Source organism: Myxine glutinosa, unplaced genomic scaffold (assembly GCF_964187855.1).
Source record: "Myxine glutinosa unplaced genomic scaffold, kmMyxGlut1.1 SCAFFOLD_203, whole genome shotgun sequence".
Lineage (NCBI taxonomy): Eukaryota > Metazoa > Chordata > Myxini > Myxiniformes > Myxinidae > Myxine > Myxine glutinosa.
In genome coordinates this window covers 119,602-126,360 of record NW_027616380.1, presented here as the reverse complement: position 1 = coordinate 126,360, position 6,759 = coordinate 119,602, and positions in this window count along the sequence as shown.

Below are 6,759 nucleotides of genomic sequence, written 5' to 3'. Positions count from 1 at the left end.
CTTGTGTTAGTGTTGAAAAACCACTTTTCGCACTTGTGTTGGTGCAGGAAACCACTTTTGCACTTGTATTAGTGTGGAAAAACACTTTCCGCACTTGTGTTAGTGTTGAAAAACCACTTTTCGCACTTGTGTTAGTGTTGAAAAACCACTTTTCGCACTTGAGTTAGTGTTGAAAAACCACTTTTCGCACTTGTGTTGGTGCAGGAAACCACTTTTGCACTTGTATTAGTGTGGAAAAAACACTTTTCGCACTTGTGTTAGTGTTGAAAAACCACTTTTCGCACTTGTGTTAGTGTTGAAAAACCACTTTTCGCACTTGTGTTAGTGTTGAAAAACCACATTTCGCACTTGTGTTGGTGCAGGAAACCACTTTTGCACTTGTATTAGTGTGAAAAAAACACTTTTCGCACTTGTGTTAGTGTTGAAAAACCACTTTTCGCACTTGTGTTAATGTTGAAAAAACACTTTTCGCACTTGTGTTAGTGTTGAAAAACCACTTTTTGCACTTGTGATAGTGTTGAAAAACCACTTTTCGCACTTGTGTTAATGTTGAAAAACTACTTTTCGCACTTGTGTTAATGTTGAAAAACCACTTTTCGCACTTGTGTTAGTGTTGAAAAACCACTTTTCGCACTTGTGTTGGTGCAGGAAACCACTTTTGCACTTGTATTAGTGTGGAAAAAACACTTTTCGCACTTGTGTTAGTGTTGAAAAACCACTTTTCGCACTTGTGTTAGTGTTGAAAAACCACTTTTTGCACTTGTGATAGTGTTGAAAAACCACTTTTCACACTTGTGTTAGTGTTGAAAAACCACTTTTCGCACTTGTGTTAGTGTTGAAAAACCACTTTTCGCACTTGTGTTAGTGTTGAAAACCACTTTTCACACTTGTGTTGGTGCAGGAACCACTTTTGCACTTGTATTAGTGTGGAAAAAACACTTTTCGAACTTGTGTTGGTGTTGAAAAACCACTTTTCGCACTTGTGTTAGTGTTGAAAAAACACTTTTCGCACTTGTGTTAGTGTGAAAAACCACTTTTTGCACTTGTGTTAGTGTTGAAAAACCACTTTTCGCACTTGTGTTAGTGTTGAAAAACCACTTTTCGCACTTGTGTTAGTGTTGAAAAACCACTTTTCACACTTGTGTTGGTGCAGGAAACCACTTTTGCACTTGTATTAGTGTGGAAAAAAACACTTTTCGAACTTGTGTTGGTGTTGAAAAACCACTTTTCGCACTTGTGTTAGTGTTGAAAAAACACTTTTCGCACTTGTGTTAGTGTTGAAAAACCACTTTTCGCACTTGTGTTGGTGCAGGAAACCACTTTTGCACTTGTATTAGTGTGGAAAAAACACTTTTTGCACTTGTGATAGTGTTGCAAAACCACTTTTCGCACTTGTGTTAGTGTTGAAAAACCACTTTTCGCACTTGTGTTATTGTTGAAAAACCACTTTTCGCACTTGTGTTGGTGCAGGAAACCACTTTTGCACTTGTATTAGTGTGGAAAAAACACTTTTTGCACTTGTGTTAGTGTTGAAAAACCACTTTTCGCACTTGTGTTAGTGTTGAAAAACCACTTTTCGCACTTGTGTTGGTGCAGGAAACCACTTTTGCACTTGTATTAGTGTGGAAAAACACTTTTCGCACTTGTGTTAGTGTTGAAAAATCACTTTTTCGCACTTGTGTTGGTGCAGGAAACCACTTTTGCACTTGTATTAGTGTGGAAAAAACACTTTTCGCACTTGTGTTAGTGTTGAAAAACCACTTTTCGCAGTTGTTAGTGTTGAAAAACCACTTTTCGCACTTGTGTTGGTGCAGGGAAACCACTTTTGCACTTGTATTAGTGTGGAAAAAACACTTTTCGCACTTGTGTTAGTGTTGAAAAACCACTTTTCGCACTTGTGTTAGTGTTGAAAAACCACTTTTCGCACTTGTGTTAGTGTTGAAAAACCACTTTTCGCACTTGTGTTGGTGCAGGAAACCACTTTTGCACTTGTATTAGTGTGGAAAAAACACTTTCCGCACTTGTGTTAGTGTTGAAAAAACCACTTTTCGCACTTGTGTTAGTGTTGAAAAACCACTTTTCGCACTTGAGTTAGTGTTGAAAAACCACTTTTCGCACTTGTGTTGGTGCAGGAAACCACTTTTGCACTTGTATTAGTGTGGAAAAAACACTTTTCGCACTTGTGTTAGTGTTGAAAAACCACTTTTCGCACTTGTGTTAGTGTTGAAAAACCACTTTTCGCACTTGTGTTAGTGTTGAAAAACCACATTTCGCACTTGTGTTGGTGCAGGAAACCACTTTTGCACTTGTATTAGTGTGGAAAAAACACTTTTCGCACTTGTGTTAGTGTTGAAAAACCACTTTTCGCACTTGTGTTAATGTTGAAAAACCACTTTTCGCACTTGTGTTAGTGTTGAAAAACCACTTTTTGCACTTGTGATAGTGTTGAAAAACCACTTTTCGCACTTGTGTTAATGTTGAAAAACCACTTTTCGCACTTGTGTTAATGTTGAAAAACCACTTTTCGCACTTGTGTTAGTGTTGAAAAACCACTTTTCGCACTTGTGTTGGTGCAGGAAACCACTTTTGCACTTGTATTAGTGTGGAAAAAACACTTTTCGCACTTGTGTTAGTGTTGAAAAACCACTTTTCGCACTTGTGTTAGTGTTGAAAAAACCACTTTTTGCACTTGTGATAGTGTTGAAAAACCACTTTTCGCACTTGTGTTAGTGTTGAAAAACCACTTTTCGCACTTGTGTTAGTGTTGAAAAACCACTTTTCGCACTTGTGTTAGTGTTGAAAAACCACTTTTCACACTTGTGTTGGTGCAGGAAACCACTTTTGCACTTGTATTAGTGTGGAAAAAACACTTTTCGAACTTGTGTTGGTGTTGAAAAACCACTTTTCGCACTTGTGTTAGTGTTGAAAAAACACTTTTCGCACTTGTGTTAGTGTTGAAAAACCACTTTTTGCACTTGTGTTAGTGTTGAAAAACCACTTTTCGCACTTGTGTTAGTGTTGAAAAACCACTTTTCGCACTTGTGTTAGTGTTGAAAAACCACTTTTCACACTTGTGTTGGTGCAGGAAACCACTTTTGCACTTGTATTAGTGTGGAAAAAACACTTTTCGAACTTGTGTTGGTGTTGAAAAACCACTTTTCGCACTTGTGTTAGTGTTGAAAAAACACTTTTCGCACTTGTGTTAGTGTTGAAAAACCACTTTTCGCACTTGTGTTGGTGCAGGAAACCACTTTTGCACTTGTATTAGTGTGGAAAAAAACACTTTTTGCACTTGTGATAGTGTTGCAAAACCACTTTTCGCACTTGTGTTAGTGTTGAAAAACCACTTTTCGCACTTGTGTTATTGTTGAAAAACCACTTTTCGCACTTGTGTTGGTGCAGGAAACCACTTTTGCACTTGTATTAGTGTGGAAAAAACACTTTTTGCACTTGTGATAGTGTTGAAAAACCACTTTTCGCACTTGTGTTAGTGTTGAAAAACCACTTTTCGCACTTGTGTTGGTGCAGGAAACCACTTTTGCACTTGTATTAGTGTGGAAAAACACTTTTCGCACTTGTGTTAGTGTTGAAAAATCACTTTTCGCACTTGTGTTGGTGCAGGAAACCACTTTTGCACTTGTATTAGTGTGGAAAAAACACTTTTCGCACTTGTGTTAATGTTGAAAAACCACTTTTCGCAGTTGTGTTAGTGTTGAAAAACCACTTTTCGCACTTGTGTTGGTGCAGGAAACCACTTTTGCACTTGTATTAGTGTGGAAAAAACACTTTTCGCACTTGTGTTAGTGTTGAAAAAACACTTTTCGCACTTGTGTTAGTGTTGAAAAACCACTTTTCGCACTTGTGTTAGTGTTGAAAAACCACTTTTCGCACTTGTGTTGGTGCAGGAAACCACTTTTGCACTTGTATTAGTGTGGAAAAAACACTTTTCGCACTTGTGTTAGTGTTGAAAAACCACTTTTCGCACTTGTGTTGGTGCAGGAAACCACTTTTGCAGTTGTATTAGTGTGGAAAAAACACTTTTCGCACTTGTGTTAGTGTTGAAAAACCACTTTTCGCACTTGTGTTAGTGTTGAAAAACCACTTTTTGCACTTGTGTTAGTGTTGAAAAACCACTTTTCGCACTTGTGTTGGTGCAGGAAACCACATTTGCACTTGTATTAGTGTGGAAAAAACACTTTTTGCACTTGTGATAGTGTTGAAAAACCAATTTTGGCACTTGTGTTAGTGTTGAAAAACCACTTTTCGCACTTGTGTTAGTGTTGAAAAACCACTTTTCGCACTTGTGTTGGTGCAGGAAACCACATTTGCACTTGTATTAGTGTGAAAAAAACACTTTTTGCACTTGTGTTAGTGTTGAAAAACCAGTTTTTGCACTTGTGTTAGTGTTGAAAAATCACTTTTCGCACTTGTGTTGGTGCAGGAAACCACTTTTGCACTTGTATTAGTGTGGAAAAAACACTTTTCGCACTTGTGTTAGTGTTGAAAAACCACTTTTCGCACTTGTGTTAGTGTTGAAAAACCACTTTTCGCACTTGTGTTAGTGTTGAAAAACCACTTTTCGCACTTGTGTTGGTGCAGGAAACCACTTTTGCACTTGTATTAGTGTGGAAAAAACACTTTTCGCACTTGTGTTAGTGTTGAAAAACCACTTTTCGCACTTGTGTTAGTGTTGAAAAACCACTTTTCGCACTTGTGTTGGTGCAGGAAACCACTTTTGCACTTGTATTAGTGTGGAAAAAACACTTTTCGCACTTGTGTTAGTGTTGAAAAACCACTTTTTGCACTTGTGTTGGTGCAGGAAACCACTTTTGTACTTGTATTAGTGTGGAAAAAACACTTTTTGCACTTGTTTTAGTGTTGAAAAACCACTTTTTGCACTTGTGTTAGTGTTGAAAAACCACTTTTCGCACTTGTGTTAGTGTTGAAAAACCACTTTTCGCACTTGTGTTGGTGCAGGAAACCACTTTTGCACTTGTATTAGTGTGCAAAAAACACTTTTCGCACTTGTGTTAGTGTTGAAAAACCTTCGCACTTGTGTTAGTGTTGAAAAACCACTTTTCGCACTTGAGTTAGTGTTGAAAAACCACTTTTCGCACTTGTGTTGGTGCAGGAAACCACTTTTGCACTTGTATTAGTGTGGAAAAAACACTTTTCGCACTTGTGTTAGTGTTGAAAAACCACTTTTCGCACTTGTGTTAGTGTTGAAAAACCACTTTTCGCACTTGTGTTAGTGTTGAAAAAGCACATTTCGCACTTGTGTTGGTGCAGGAAACCACTTTTGCACTTGTATTAGTGTGGAAAAAACACTTTTCGCACTTGTGTTAGTGTTGAAAAACCACTTTTCGCACTTGTGTTAATGTTGAAAAACCACTTTTCGCACTTGTGTTAGTGTTGAAAAACCACTTTTTGCACTTGTGATAGTGTTGAAAAACCACTTTTCGCACTTGTGTTAATGTTGAAAAACCACTTTTCGCACTTGTGTTAATGTTGAAAAACCACTTTTCGCACTTGTGTTAGTGTTGAAAAACCACTTTTCGCACTTGTGTTGGTGCAGGAAACCACTTTTGCACTTGTATTAGTGTGGAAAAAACACTTTTCGCACTTGTGTTAGTGTTGAAAAACCACTTTTCGCACTTGTGTTAGTGTTGAAAAACCACTTTTTGCACTTGTGATAGTGTTGAAAAACCACTTTTCGCACTTGTGTTAGTGTTGAAAAACCACTTTTCGCACTTGTGTTAGTGTTGAAAAACCACTTTTCGCACTTGTGTTAGTGTTGAAAAACCACTTTTCACACTTGTGTTGGTGCAGGAAACCACTTTTGCACTTGTATTAGTGTGGAAAAAACACTTTTCGAACTTGTGTTGGTGTTGAAAAACCACTTTTCGCACTTGTGTTAGTGTTGAAAAAACACTTTTCGCACTTGTGTTAGTGTTGAAAAACCACTTTTCGCACTTGTGTTGGTGCAGGAAACCACTTTTGCACTTGTATTTGTGTGGAAGAAACACTTTTTTCACTTGTGATAGTGTTGCAAAACCACTTTTCGCACTTGTGTTAGTGTTGAAAAACCACTTTTCGCACTTGTGTTAGTGTTGAAAAACCACTTTTCGCACTTGTGTTGGTGCAGGAAACCACTTTTGCACTTGTATTAGTGTGGAAAAAACACTTTTTGCACTTGTGATAGTGTTGAAAAACCACTTTTCGCACTTGTGTTAGTGTTGAAAAACCACTTTTCGCACTTGTGTTAGTGTTGAAAAACCACAAATGTTCTCGGGAACTTGTGAACCAATGTAAATTGTTATAAGGTAGGACATAATCGGGATATTGATCACATTGTCAAAGATTTATATTTCATGTGTAGTAACACCTGAACAAAACATTAAATCAGGGGTGTACATGTTTTTTTTGTTTTTTTTTGTTTTTTTAGCATAACCAAAGTACATATGAATGTATTCAATAAATGTTCAAAATTGTTTTTCTCTTTTTTCTTACAAAACAAAAAAATACCCAAAATTCTATCACCCAGAATCTCAAATATTATCATGTATTTCATCAACATTTGCCAGCAACAATCATGGGGTCCTCTCACCACAAGGTGAGAAGGAAATCAATCTTACTGTAACTTTTAAAGACTTCGTCTTCTTTCATCAACCTTACTTTCATATTTTACTTCCAAAATATCTCATGTAATTCAGATGCTCAATTTTTCCCAAATCAAATCAAAAATCCAAAATTAACCAT